Consider the following 12,467-nt stretch of genomic DNA (forward strand, 5'->3'; position numbering starts at 1 on the left):
CCCGAGTTAAGAGTTTTGGCTTTTTTAAGGACAAATGCTGGATCCGTTTGACCTCCAGGGAGTTATCAGATAGTCTGGATGTCCTTGGGAGGCTTTGTGGAATCAGAAATGTTATCCAGGTTTTTCCTTCAGAACTTTTCAAATGGGAGTCTGGGAGCTCTGGCCTAGAACTGAAATGACTTTTGACTTTGAAAATAACTTCATTAGGATGAATTATTTTTCTATATTACCCTCATCATGGAATTTAGGTTTATGGAGGGATTAATTTTTTAAGGCTGTTTCTATCACTCGTTTGTGTGTGTGTGTGTGTGTACATTTTAAAGACAGCAATCCACAGGCTAGAAACTGTAAAAGGAAGATATATTAAAAATTTCCAGTTAAAGAAAGGATTGCTAATGTGGAATTGTGGTTAAAGATCAAAATAAAAATGGTTTGGTTCTTCAATCTTGTCATTTTCCACTAGGTATTTACTGGAGTTGGAGGGACTATATATGTATAAATGGAACTTTTTTTAATCCTTATCCTCTTGGCTCTTTTGTGTTTTTTGGCCCCGTTAATCAAAACTTCTTGAACTGTTTCCTCTCTGGCTTTCATGGCATCACTTCCTCCTGGTTCTTCTTCAACTGCTCTAAATACTCTTCAGATTCTTATTCTTCTCCCTCAAGTGTGGAAGTTCTCAGGAATCCATCCTTGGCTTTTTCCCCCCTCTCTTTGGGGGGATACCACTCCCTGCCCCCTCACTTCTGGCTATAGTCATTGCTGTGCCGATGACATCAGCACCACTGTATGTAGCCCTGGTTTTCCTTCTGAGTGTCACATCCACACTTTCATTGCTTACTGAACTTCTCCTAAGTCCAGTTGTAGGTCCTGCAGAAACCTAAAATTTAACATGTCCCAAACTGAACTCATCAGTTAGTCACACAACGGATATTTACTGAGCAGCTAATATGTGTCAGACACACAGGTTTCCGGACGTTCACTCTGAAGTGAACAAGACAGATACTGTTTCTACCTTCATAGAACTTATGTTCTAGCAGGAGAGATGAGCAGAAAACAATATAATGGGCTGTCATGAACAGAAGAATGCATCGAAGTAAAATAAAGCAGGGTAAATAGGAGGTGGAGGATGATGGCATTTGCATTTTAGGGGAGAGAGTGAGGGAAGCCCACTTGGAGAGGTGGCTTAGAGCCCAGACTGTAGCAAGGTAAGTAACAGGGACACAGGCCCTCTGCAGGAGGAGGTTCTAGAAAGAGGACTTCCTTGAGATTTGTTTTTCTGTCTCCCATCCACTTAGTTCCTCCAGCTAGGAATTTGGGTGTTTGTGTATCCCTTCCTCACCCCCATCCCCCACATTCATAAGACCTATCATGTTTGTTACCTGAATATCTCTTGAGGCTTCCCTCTTTTCTTTATCCCCATTGTCACCATTGTATTTTAATTTACTCCTTCATTTTTTTTTCCCACTTGGATAATTGCCTAGACTCCAGAGAAGTGTCCCTGCCTCAGTCTTATCTTCCATAGTGACACTCCCTTTGCATCTATCCATCATCACCATTGCTCCTCACAAGCTCCCTGAGCCTTCAGGATGAAGTGCAAACACCTTCACTGGGCACAAAGGGCTGTGATGATTTGTCCCTTATTGCTTCTCGAGCATTCTATCTCTCTAAAAGCAATACTATTGCCTTGATCCCTTTGTCATGCTTAGCAATTCTCCAAATAAGCCATGTTTCTTTTTATTTCCAAGGTTTTCGTGCTGCTTCTCTTCTTGGGAGAGACTCCCTCTATTTTGCCTGATAAACTTGGCGGCATCTCTCCCGGATAGTCACGTGATCCTTGTCTTGTCACTGCATCCTGCACTTCCCATCTCTTGAAGGGCTGACCTATCTAACTCATCCATCTTGACTTGTCTGGCGCTTCTATTCCCAACCTATTTGTTATGGAAGTTTCACCATATGATTGATAATAGGTCTTTTATTTGAATCTATGAAAAAATAAATATAATACAGGTTGAGTGTTCCCTATCTGAAATGCTTGGGACCAGAAATGTTTTAATTTCAGATTTTTTTCAGATTTTGGAATATTTGCATATATATAATGAGATATCTTGAGGATAGAGCACAAGTCTAAACACAAAATTTATTTGTTTCATATGCACTTGATACACATAACCCAAAGGTAATTTTATATAATTTTTTAATAATTTTATGCTTGAAACAGTTTTGACTGAGGTTTGACTTGGTCTATCACATGAGATCAGGTGTAGAACTTTCCACATGTGGCATCATGTCTGAACTCAAAGAGTTTTGGATTTTGGAGATCTTTGGATTTCAGATTTCTGGACTAAGGATGCTCAACCTGTATAAATTTTAAAATTTTAGCTTTCAATATTGTAGTAATAGTATCCCCATTATACAGATACAGAAACTGAGGTGAAGTAAATTGCTCAGGGTCACACATCAAACCTGGGGAGACTGGCTCCAGAGTTCATGCTCATAACTGCTATGCCTCACTGCCTGTCTGTAGCAGTAGAAGCAGTTTTGTGTTCTGTTTAAAAAAACAATTCTTAAAAACATTGCAGAAATACATGTGAGTAATACAGAAAGCAGCTTTATTTATTTAGAATCACCCTTTATGTTTTACTATCAGCAATAATTACTCCCTTAGGAAAAGAAAGATTTCCTTGGGCTGAGAGGGAGGAGCAGAGAAGAGGAGAAAATTTCTGTGGATCCCATATCAGTGGAAAAATAGCCTAACAGTAATCTGGTAATATGGGAAAATGGTGGGTGGATGACCAGTAATCAGAAGGCCCTTTCTCCCCTCAAGGTATCTCGGAACTGCATAGGATCCTGGAAATGCTTCCACAAACTCATGATGGTATGTATGGGTAGACAGGGAACCCCAAAGATGGAGTTAAATTTTCTACTTGTATGGCTTAATGGAAGCTCATGATGTATTCTTTTCCATAGAGAGTTGTTTTCCACAAAATAATTATTTTTATGGAAAATAAATAGTTGCAAATGTTCTTACACACATAGTTGAATTTATGGAGTGATTTTTATGCCCTATGCACATCCTTTAGAAAGTTGTTTATCTCTGCATATGTCCATGCTTTCTCTAAATTAGTCTTCAAAAAAGTTGTTGATTAAGGAAAACTTTTAATAAAATCTAGCCTGGTCCCAAATTAGGCAAAGCCATCCTTGGAGAGCAACTAATATCTGACTTCCAGTCTTAGATTGAGAGGGATATAAACATGCAATTGAAAATGAAAGTACCAGGGGAGCATAATCAGAATTGTTGAAGAACTCAATTCAGAAAAATTTAGTCTGTTACTTGAGAATCTCTTAAGTCCAAGAATTACAAAAGGCTTTTTGGTAAGTAGTGGATCTAACGTAAAACCAAAACTCTTTTTTGGTTATGGTTGCATATGGCCTTCAGTAAAATTTTATTAGCGTTCATTTTAACTAGCGTAAGCATCTCTTGAAGTATAAGTGAGAAAGCCAGTGGGTCTAGGACTTTGACTATGGGCTATTGAGTCAGAATGTTTATGTTCTAATTTCAGTTTAAATATTTACCCTCTTTACTCAGAGTCTCCTATTCTCTAGTTGATATTGCATTCTTAGTACTCTTTCAGAGAAAGTGTTGGAAAATCTGTTTTATTTTGTGAGCCTATTTTTTAACATTCATGTAATTTTCTATATGTGCTGCATTTATGTATTCCAAAAATAAATGAGTGTTTCAAATGTTCAGCAAACTTTTATTGATTGCTACTGTGGGCCAGTTACGGACTATGTAAAGATGAATGAGACAGAGTTCTTGCCTTCCAAGGTCTGAAGAGTGTGGTGGCAGAAAGAAGCAGATAAAACTGGCAACTCGAGTCAGGAGTGAGGCAGACACTGTTGGTTCTTTGTTCAACAGCCTCTCTTCCTGTCTTCCTGGCTAACAGGTCCTTGATTTAGGGAAAGAAAACAGACAAAAAACAATATGCTCAAAGGAAGTAGCCCCCCATTTAGGGAGGAATCCTCATTGATTTAAGCCAATCATGTAATCCTATTCCCCTTTGCGATTATTGGTTGGAATGGCCATGTGACTCTGTTCCCAACCAATGAGACAAAAGGTAGAATATTCTGGGAGAATACCTGCAAAGCATTTCCTGCCTCATAAAAAAATGAGAGACAAGTGGGTAGAATGCCTCTCCTTCTTTTCCTGACTTTGAGTGTGGTTTTTGAGGGGATGGTGGTTGGAGCTTGAGGAGCAGTATTGCCTGGGGATGATTAATCAATATTAATCAACATCACTGGGGATGATTGATGGACAGATAGAAAGGAGCTACGTCCTTGATAACACTCTAGAACAACTGAACCAACCACACCACCAACTTTCCAGAATTCTTGTTCTGTGAGGAAATAGTAATAATAATCTATTGTTTCAGGCACATTTAGTCACCTATTGAATTACTGACACCTGAAAAAATTCTAATTGATACGAATTTCTATAAAGTTAGGTACAAATTCTTAAAGAAGCACAGAGTACAGGGAGATAATTTGGCTGGGGAATTGGAGAAGGTCTTCTAAATGAGGTACACTTTGAGTTGTGTTTTGAAGAACAAGTGGAATTTCACTGGGTAGGAAAGGCAGGGAAAGGCAGATAGAAAGACATGTGGCACAGAGGCACGACTACTATATGGTTTTAGATGCCTAAAGTATTTTAGATGTTCAGTAGAATAGATTCATGATATTAGTAGATTTAACATCCATTTACATGTGATCTTTAAAGGTCTTAAATTAAGCGTATAGTCTGAATTATATAGTAGCCTGTCATCTTGAATCTAGACCTCAGTGGCCTTGAGTCTTGGAAGTGGAGTGAATCATGTGTCAGGGAGCAAGTGATGACCGAGCACAGAGTGCAGCTTCCAAGTTCTTTGGTGGTTTTTCTTTTCTTCTTGTTGTTGTTGTTCATAACTCAGTAACTTTCATGAAGCATAAGCAATGTGGTTCTTTTGTTAGTCCAGGTCATCTGAGAAGCAGATGACATGATTAAACACGTAAGGATTTTATTAGGGGAACCGCCCTGTGAGAGGAAATGGAGAGGGAGCAGGGCGAGGCCATCGGACTGGGATGCAGTTGTGACATGGGGACAAGGAGATCTGGAGCGAGGGTTGGGTGGAGGTGTGCTAGCCCTTGTGCTGTCTGAAGAAGGTTTGGAAAGGCCATGGGGAGGTCCTCAAGCCAAAGCTGCCATCAGAGGAGTCCCCCGTGCCCCAGTAACGAGCCTGCCGCAGTGGAAGCAGCAGTGGAAACACAATCTCTGCCCAGATGTGGCGATGGAGCTCGGTGCGCAGCTGCTGGGGTCACCGTCCATCACTCTCCTTGCAGTTGGAGGTTTGCAAGCGTTTTCTCAGTTTCTTTAAAAAAAAAAAATCTTAAAAGGAAAACTACTCAGACTGGCAAAGAAAGTGAAAAAAAAGGAAAATAACACATTTTATATATTTCATAAGGGAAGTTGTTAACCTTTTTATGGGTTATGGCACCCACTCAGCACTTGGTTTCAGCTGAGGACTCTAGCATGCCTCCTGGGCCTCATCTCAGCTTCCTAGACCCCTGGTTTTCTCACCCAGCTGGGCTCCCAATTCTGCTGTTGCAGCCCCGCCGCAGCTCTCCAGCCTGACATCTGGACCCCTCTGCCAGTTGCTCACATGACTTCTTGGATAGACTCATGGTTCAGCAGCTGCAAGCATCCTCTCGCTTTAAAGAAAGATGCCTTGGCTAGGTGTCCTTACGTCTTGCCTTGCTGTTCACCTCCCAGTCCCGGAATTATCTCTGAATCCTCCCTAAGTTCTAATTCCTAGAATACCTGAAAAAGGTTATGACTTCTGTGTTGAGATCTTCGCCACTGCTTTGCCCACGTGGTCAAGTAGAGCCTTTCCCTGTCTTCCTTATCCCGTATGAGCCCATTGTCTGAAATCACTCTGACAACCTAGACTGTGATCTTGCTTTCCTCCTAACTCTTAAGAGTATATACCCTTTGTTATGTTCCTGTCAAACTCTCTTCTCTATAATCATAAAAATCAAATAGATAATATACACACACATACTCTCACACATGCAGTAGTAAAAATACATATGCAGTTGATTTTCATTTCTGGTAGCTATGCTGTATAAAGTTGCTGTGAACACAGAATTAGTGAATAGAGAAGGAAATATGCCCCTAGGGGAAATATGTACATATATATATATACACACACCTTACATAGGCGATAATCTTAAATCCTAAAACCGACTCATCCTACTAGATTCCATTTTTCTTTATTTTTTCAAAAGGGAAAACGAGGTTCAGGGTGTTAAATGATGTGCCTGAAGCTACCCCACTAACAGGTGCCAGAGCTGGGATTCAAACCCCATTCAACCAGCCCAGAGCTGGAGCTCCTAGCACTGCCCTAATCAGCCCCTGCTCTCTCTACCCTCTGGTCCCCTCTGTAGAGGGACTGAAGCAAGAGGCAGAGCCTAACCTGGTGCCACCTTGCTCGGAGGTGGCATAAATCAGGGCTTAGCCAAAGGGCTACAGCCAAACACAGAGAGGGGAAACCAGAAGATGTAAACTAATGAGAAGAGAGGGGGCACTTCCTTATTCCAATAAATAGTACAGTGTCACTTCACTAAGCATAAGCACCTAACAATGCACTCAATGTTCTTTCCTTCTTTCAAGTGGAAGTCGGCCCTTAGTGGACAAACCAGTTTCCTGCCAGGAACGCTAAGCACTCTGCCTATCCAAATAAATTTCAGGCATTGACTCCTCTTGAAAGGATGTATGTGAAAATAATTTCCTTTTAATACTTAAATAGCTTTCCCCCACCCCCAGCAATTGTAATTATTTTTCTATTGTACATATATTTTCACTTACTAGATGTGCTACCATTGGCAGAGCCTTTGGGAAGGTTTAACATTTGAGCTATCATTTTTTTTAAAAGAAAGTCAGCGATGTATATGACTCAAATCTTTCATGCAATCAATCTGCTAACCTAGAAATAAATTAAAAATGAAATAGATGACCGTGTCATGGGGAAATGAGGCTGTATTTGAATCACTTAACTGCTGTATGTTCCTAGGTAAAGTCCTCTGAAGCTTGGTTGTTTCTATGAGAGGTAGGAGTACTGGTTTTCTCTGCTTTGTATATCTTCAAGATTTAATTCCTATTGACTTCAAAGGGAAAAAGATAGCCGATCTATCAAGTTTTTGTTTGGAGGAGGGCTTCTGAAGCTGTCTGCCTTTCTAAAGAAAATAAAAGCCCTTCTGTTTCCTCACTTGTTCAGGAGCAGCTATCATCATAAGTGAAAACCCAGATTTCTCATAGTTTTATGTTTAAGTTAGGAACAGAATATCTAAAATATACTTGTGCTTTTTCTATATACTTTAACTTTTTGTAAATAGATAGCTCAAAAACACAAGTTGAAATTAAGCAAAGTAAGATGTATTCTGGTCATTGAACAAGTAATTCTTCTTTTCCATTTTTGAAATATCAGCTCTGGGCCATATGGTATTCTTTTGCTACTTGATTCATCAGAATTCCTGACTGCAAATATTATTATGGGGTACTCACTGCCCACCCCCCAGTTCCAGGTCAAGGTGTGGGGGAAAAAGCTAATCATTAGATACTGCCCACAACTTGGTATCTTCTGGCTTGCACAAATTCATTAATGCTAATTTTTTCTTGGCAGTCTGTAAGCTTTACTGTAATTATTCAAAAATATTTTCTGTTTGCCAATCTTCATGAGATGAGGGGAAATTCTTATCATTTAGCTCTGTTTACAACTTAGAAAATTTATAGATAAAATGCTTTTTATTTCTACATGTGCTATAGTTTGAATGTTTATCCCCTAAATCTCATGTTGAAATTTGATCCCCAGTGTTGGAGGTGGCATCTAATAGAAGTTATTTGGTTCATGGATTCAGATCCTTCATGAATAGCTTTTGGGCTGGCTTCTCAGAAATGAGTGAGTTCTTGCTGTGTGAGTTCCCACCAGAGCTGGCTCTTAAAAAGAGCCTGGTACCTCTGCACACCCTCATCCTCACTTCCTCTTTTGCCATGTGATCTCTGCACATCTCAGCTCTGCTTTGCCTTCCTCTATGAGTGGAACAGCCTGAACCCCTCCCCAGAAGCAGGTGCTGGTGCCATACTTCCTGTACAGCCTGCAGTACCAGAATCTGCAGTGAACCAAATAAACCTCTTTTAGTAAACTGGATAATTAATAAATTATCTAGTCTCAGGTGTTCCTTTATAGTAATGCTAAATGGACTAAGACAACATATCTTAATACACATTTTTTATTACTGTGTGGTCATCACTAGATTGTCCTCCTCCATGGATCAATGGCCCTTAGTAGGCAAAAAAGTGGCCTACTTGTGCCATGTGCTGATTTCTTCTAATAGTTTGAGACTCAGCTGGGATTCATACAAGGAAAGGGTGAAATATGGTTCTTGTTCTTGGGATACTTATGTCTGGCTAGTGAGAACACACATGGAATTATTTGCAATGATATAGAAATGACAGATGGGATTGTGGTTTAGGTAAGTAGTTTTCAACCTGTTTTTTAGCCACAACACACATGTAAATTAAAGTTCACATATGTGACACACACCCACGAGTGTAATCATGGTAAAACAATAACTCTTTAGAAAGTAGCTATAACCTCACCCTTTTCTCTCTTATTCAAGAAAACATCAGGATGTGAAGAAGTGAATTAAGCATGCTAAAATTTAAAGGACATCCTTGAATTTATCCTCATTCATTTAAAAATGCCAATTATTTAAAAACTGTAGTACTTATCATTAGCAATGAATTACAACACACTTCACAACTGATTACCCACACAATTTAGAAGTCGAAAGGTGCTGAGTTATACAATAATTATTACTGAGGTTCAGTTGGCCCCCACAAATACATATGAATATAGTTATAAAAGAGCCTACGAGTCACTCTGTCTCCTTCAGGGGCAACCTCAAAATATGAACGTATCCTCTTGTGATTATCACCATTGAGGCTACGAAGAAATGCTTTTCCACATCTCTTTCTCTATGTCTTTGACATTCTGTGTCTGAATGCCATGACAATTTATAGTTAGTGTCCTGCTGATGGCAGGGAATGACACCACGTCACAGCTCGGAATGGCTCTCAGCAGCAGAAGAGCTTAGTTATGCCAAATCTGTTTACTCAGGAAAGAAGTATCATTTCTCCATAAGTACCTGGACAGTAGCCTGGCTGTGTGACTTGCTTTGTCTATTTAAATAATAATAAGTTGTGACATATGTCACCTTCAAGTGGAAGCACTTAGAGCTGTCACACAGTTCCACCATTGCTTTTCTCTTTGCGACAAGGGCAGACTCACTTTCCAGAATAAGAACTGCCCTGGAATGCAGATGTGGAGTTCACCTGAAGCCCACCTGCAACAGACATTGACGTGAGCAGGAAGTAAACCTTTATCATCAACCTCTGAAATTGTGGGCTATTTTTTTGTTTGTTGTTTTCAATCCTGCATAGCACAACGTAGCTGATTGATATATATTAAGATATATAGTGTCATGAAAATACCATTGGTTTTCATAGAGTCTTGGGCATGTTCCTTAACCTCTCAGAACCTCAGTTTTCTCATCAGCAAGATAGGAAAAAAAACTTATTTTTTACTGCTACAGTGAGAATCAATTTAGAATTTTGTAATTGAAAATACAGTGTAAACTCCAAGAAGGCATAAATGTAAGGAGGCAGATTTTCTTCATTGGAGAACAGTTTTTAGGGTGGGGGAGACCTAGGTTCACAATCAACCTCTGCTCTTTATTCACTTCGAAATCTTGCACTGAGATGCAAGACTTATTTAAAAATCCTTTGATCCAGGTTATGAATATGTAAAAAGTGGTTCTGAAAGTTAACTATGTTTGTTGAGTAGTTATTGAAAAACATCTCTATCTCAGCGTCTAGCATATAGCAGGAATGCATCTTGCATATAGTAGGAACTCAATAGATGGTGGCTACGATTATTATAAGAACTATGGGTTGTTCTATATCTGTTGTAGAATCATAATTATATGATCAACAACGTTATTCAGAGTTTTAAGAGGTTATACACTTATACGATCCAATTAAAGTGTGTGGTAGCTGTTAGCTGTTGCTTACCTGGCTGATTTTTCTTCCTGAACTCTGATTGCCTTTAGAAAAGGACCCATTCATCTTTCCATCCCTGGCCCTACCACACAGTAGATGTTCAGTAAACATTTGTTGGACTTTAAAAGATTTGAAGTTTAATTATGGATGTACTAAAAGTTAAGAGTTTTAGGCTTTTTAAAAAATGTTGGTATTTCACAAGGTATGATCTGAGGGCCACCCGCATCAGAAGTAGGGGTGGGAAGATGGCAGGCTGCATGTTCCAGACTTACTGAATTGGAATCTCTGGGGGGCTTGTTGCTCAGAGAATTGGATTTTTACTGGAGACTCTAGTTAACTACTATAGTTATGGAATTTTTGAAAACTGCTGTTCCAAGTGACAGAAAGCTCATGTAAGAATGATCCCCATACGTTAGTGTGAGGAACAACTAGTGAGCTTGTAAAAATGCAGATTCAGAGATCTCTCTCTCCTTGGTACTTGGCCTGGGCAGGCCAGGTTATGTATTTTGCAGGGCCTAGTATAAATGAAAATGTGGGATCTCTTGTTCACAAAATGAGAAAAAAATGCCCATAAAGGCAATAAAATATAAAACTGTTGTCTTGCTTCCACGATGCTCTCTCGGCTATTGGTGGTATTTTTAATTTGGTATTTAATGTTGTGTTCCTTTGCTCTTCCCAGGTGCCAGGGCACATGTGCAGCCCACGGGCTGCCGAGGCCAGCCCCAGCTTCCTGGGCGGGGAAGTCAATCCACAGCCTCAACTCCCGGCCATGGTCACCCCCAAGAGGATCACACAGTAGCTGCATCAGGGTGGGCAAGACTGTCCCTGGCAGAGTCACTTGCTCAACGCGCGGTGGCGCTGCGAACGCCGTGTCCCTCCTTGAGACACATGTTGGGAGGGGGCTCGGAGCGGTGGGCGCGCCCGCCCGGGATTCTCCGCTTGCCCCGGCACCCCCCGGGCGGAGCACGATGGTGGAACACGCGCCTCACCCGTGGACTTGATCCAGTGGCCCCCATCCGAGGGCGGCCGCGGGGGCTGGGCAGGAGGGAGGAGGGGAAACCGGATCGCAGGTGCAGGAGGCAGGACTGCCCGTGAGCTGAGCCTCCAAATCGTTTCCCTGTGCAAATCCAAAGCGCCACTTAAGAGATTCAAGGCAGTGATCTAGGAGCATTAAACAACCCAGTGCCAGGGGTGGGGTGGCCGTGGGGGTTGGGGAGGCCCTGCAGCCTGCCCTGAGTCTAGGGGTGAATCCCTTTTGTTCTTCTCCCAAAGACACAAAGGGAACTTGGAGGGGAGGGTTCTCAGCTTTTAAGAGGTGTTGAGGATTTCTCTCACTGTTCTTGCACGGATAAAGCAAAACAACCCCTTTGGACCAAGATATCAATAATATTGCAAATATTAATAACATTGCAAATAATATTGCCCATTTCTTAAGTTTTGTGTGTTTGTGTCAATGAGCAGTAATTACAGCGTGCTATTAAAGAACTAAGTAACTATTCCCTCATGTGGATCTTTAAAAGTTTTTTTTTTTTTTTCTTGAAGACTCCCTGTAGACTTCAATTTCATATGCCTGCAGGGTCAGCATGGTCTAATTCTAGGGAAATGACATGGGTTTCTACTAGGAGAGACCACATTTACATTTGATGTGGATATATAATATTTTCCATATGTGACCACAAAGCAACCCAAATCCTCCATCACAGGAGATATGATTATGACTTTAAATAAATCCAGAGCAAACAGCAGGTGATGAGAGTAAATAAAACCATGATTGGTTGGTTCTTCTTGCCCCTGAGGCTTCTGATGAATAATTAATTCAATTTTAGAAGCCACTTAAAGATACTTTTGAGGATTACATTGATAAAAGCAATGAGATGTACTGGGTATTATCTTGCCACTGGTTTGCCTCATCAACTTGAATATATTGTGCGTGTTCTTTCTTGCAAAGTCAGGGCAACATTATGTTCTCATGTATTTCAAGGATATGTGGCTATGTGGTGTAGACGACATTTATGGAACCTAGTTATTTAAAGACCTTTTTAAAAATCATGAATAGAGTCAACAGAACACAGATTGAGTCTTACTATTCCATGTAGTACATTTAAAACTGGGGTGTCTTGAAATTGCTAAGATAGCAAGTAGGTTTATAGTTGGAGATGGTGATTGGCTCCAATAATGGTAATCTCAAAGAAAATAAATAAGGACAATTATCCCGACTCTGAGGAGTCTCTAGAATATAGTAGAGATGTTTTCCAAGACAGTTATTTTCTTCTACATGAAAAAAGGGGGCAGAGTGGAGTGATTCTTTTTTGCTTTT

The sequence above is a fragment of the Microcebus murinus genome, chromosome 9 (assembly GCF_040939455.1).
Source record: "Microcebus murinus isolate Inina chromosome 9, M.murinus_Inina_mat1.0, whole genome shotgun sequence".
NCBI classification, from domain to species: domain Eukaryota; kingdom Metazoa; phylum Chordata; class Mammalia; order Primates; family Cheirogaleidae; genus Microcebus; species Microcebus murinus.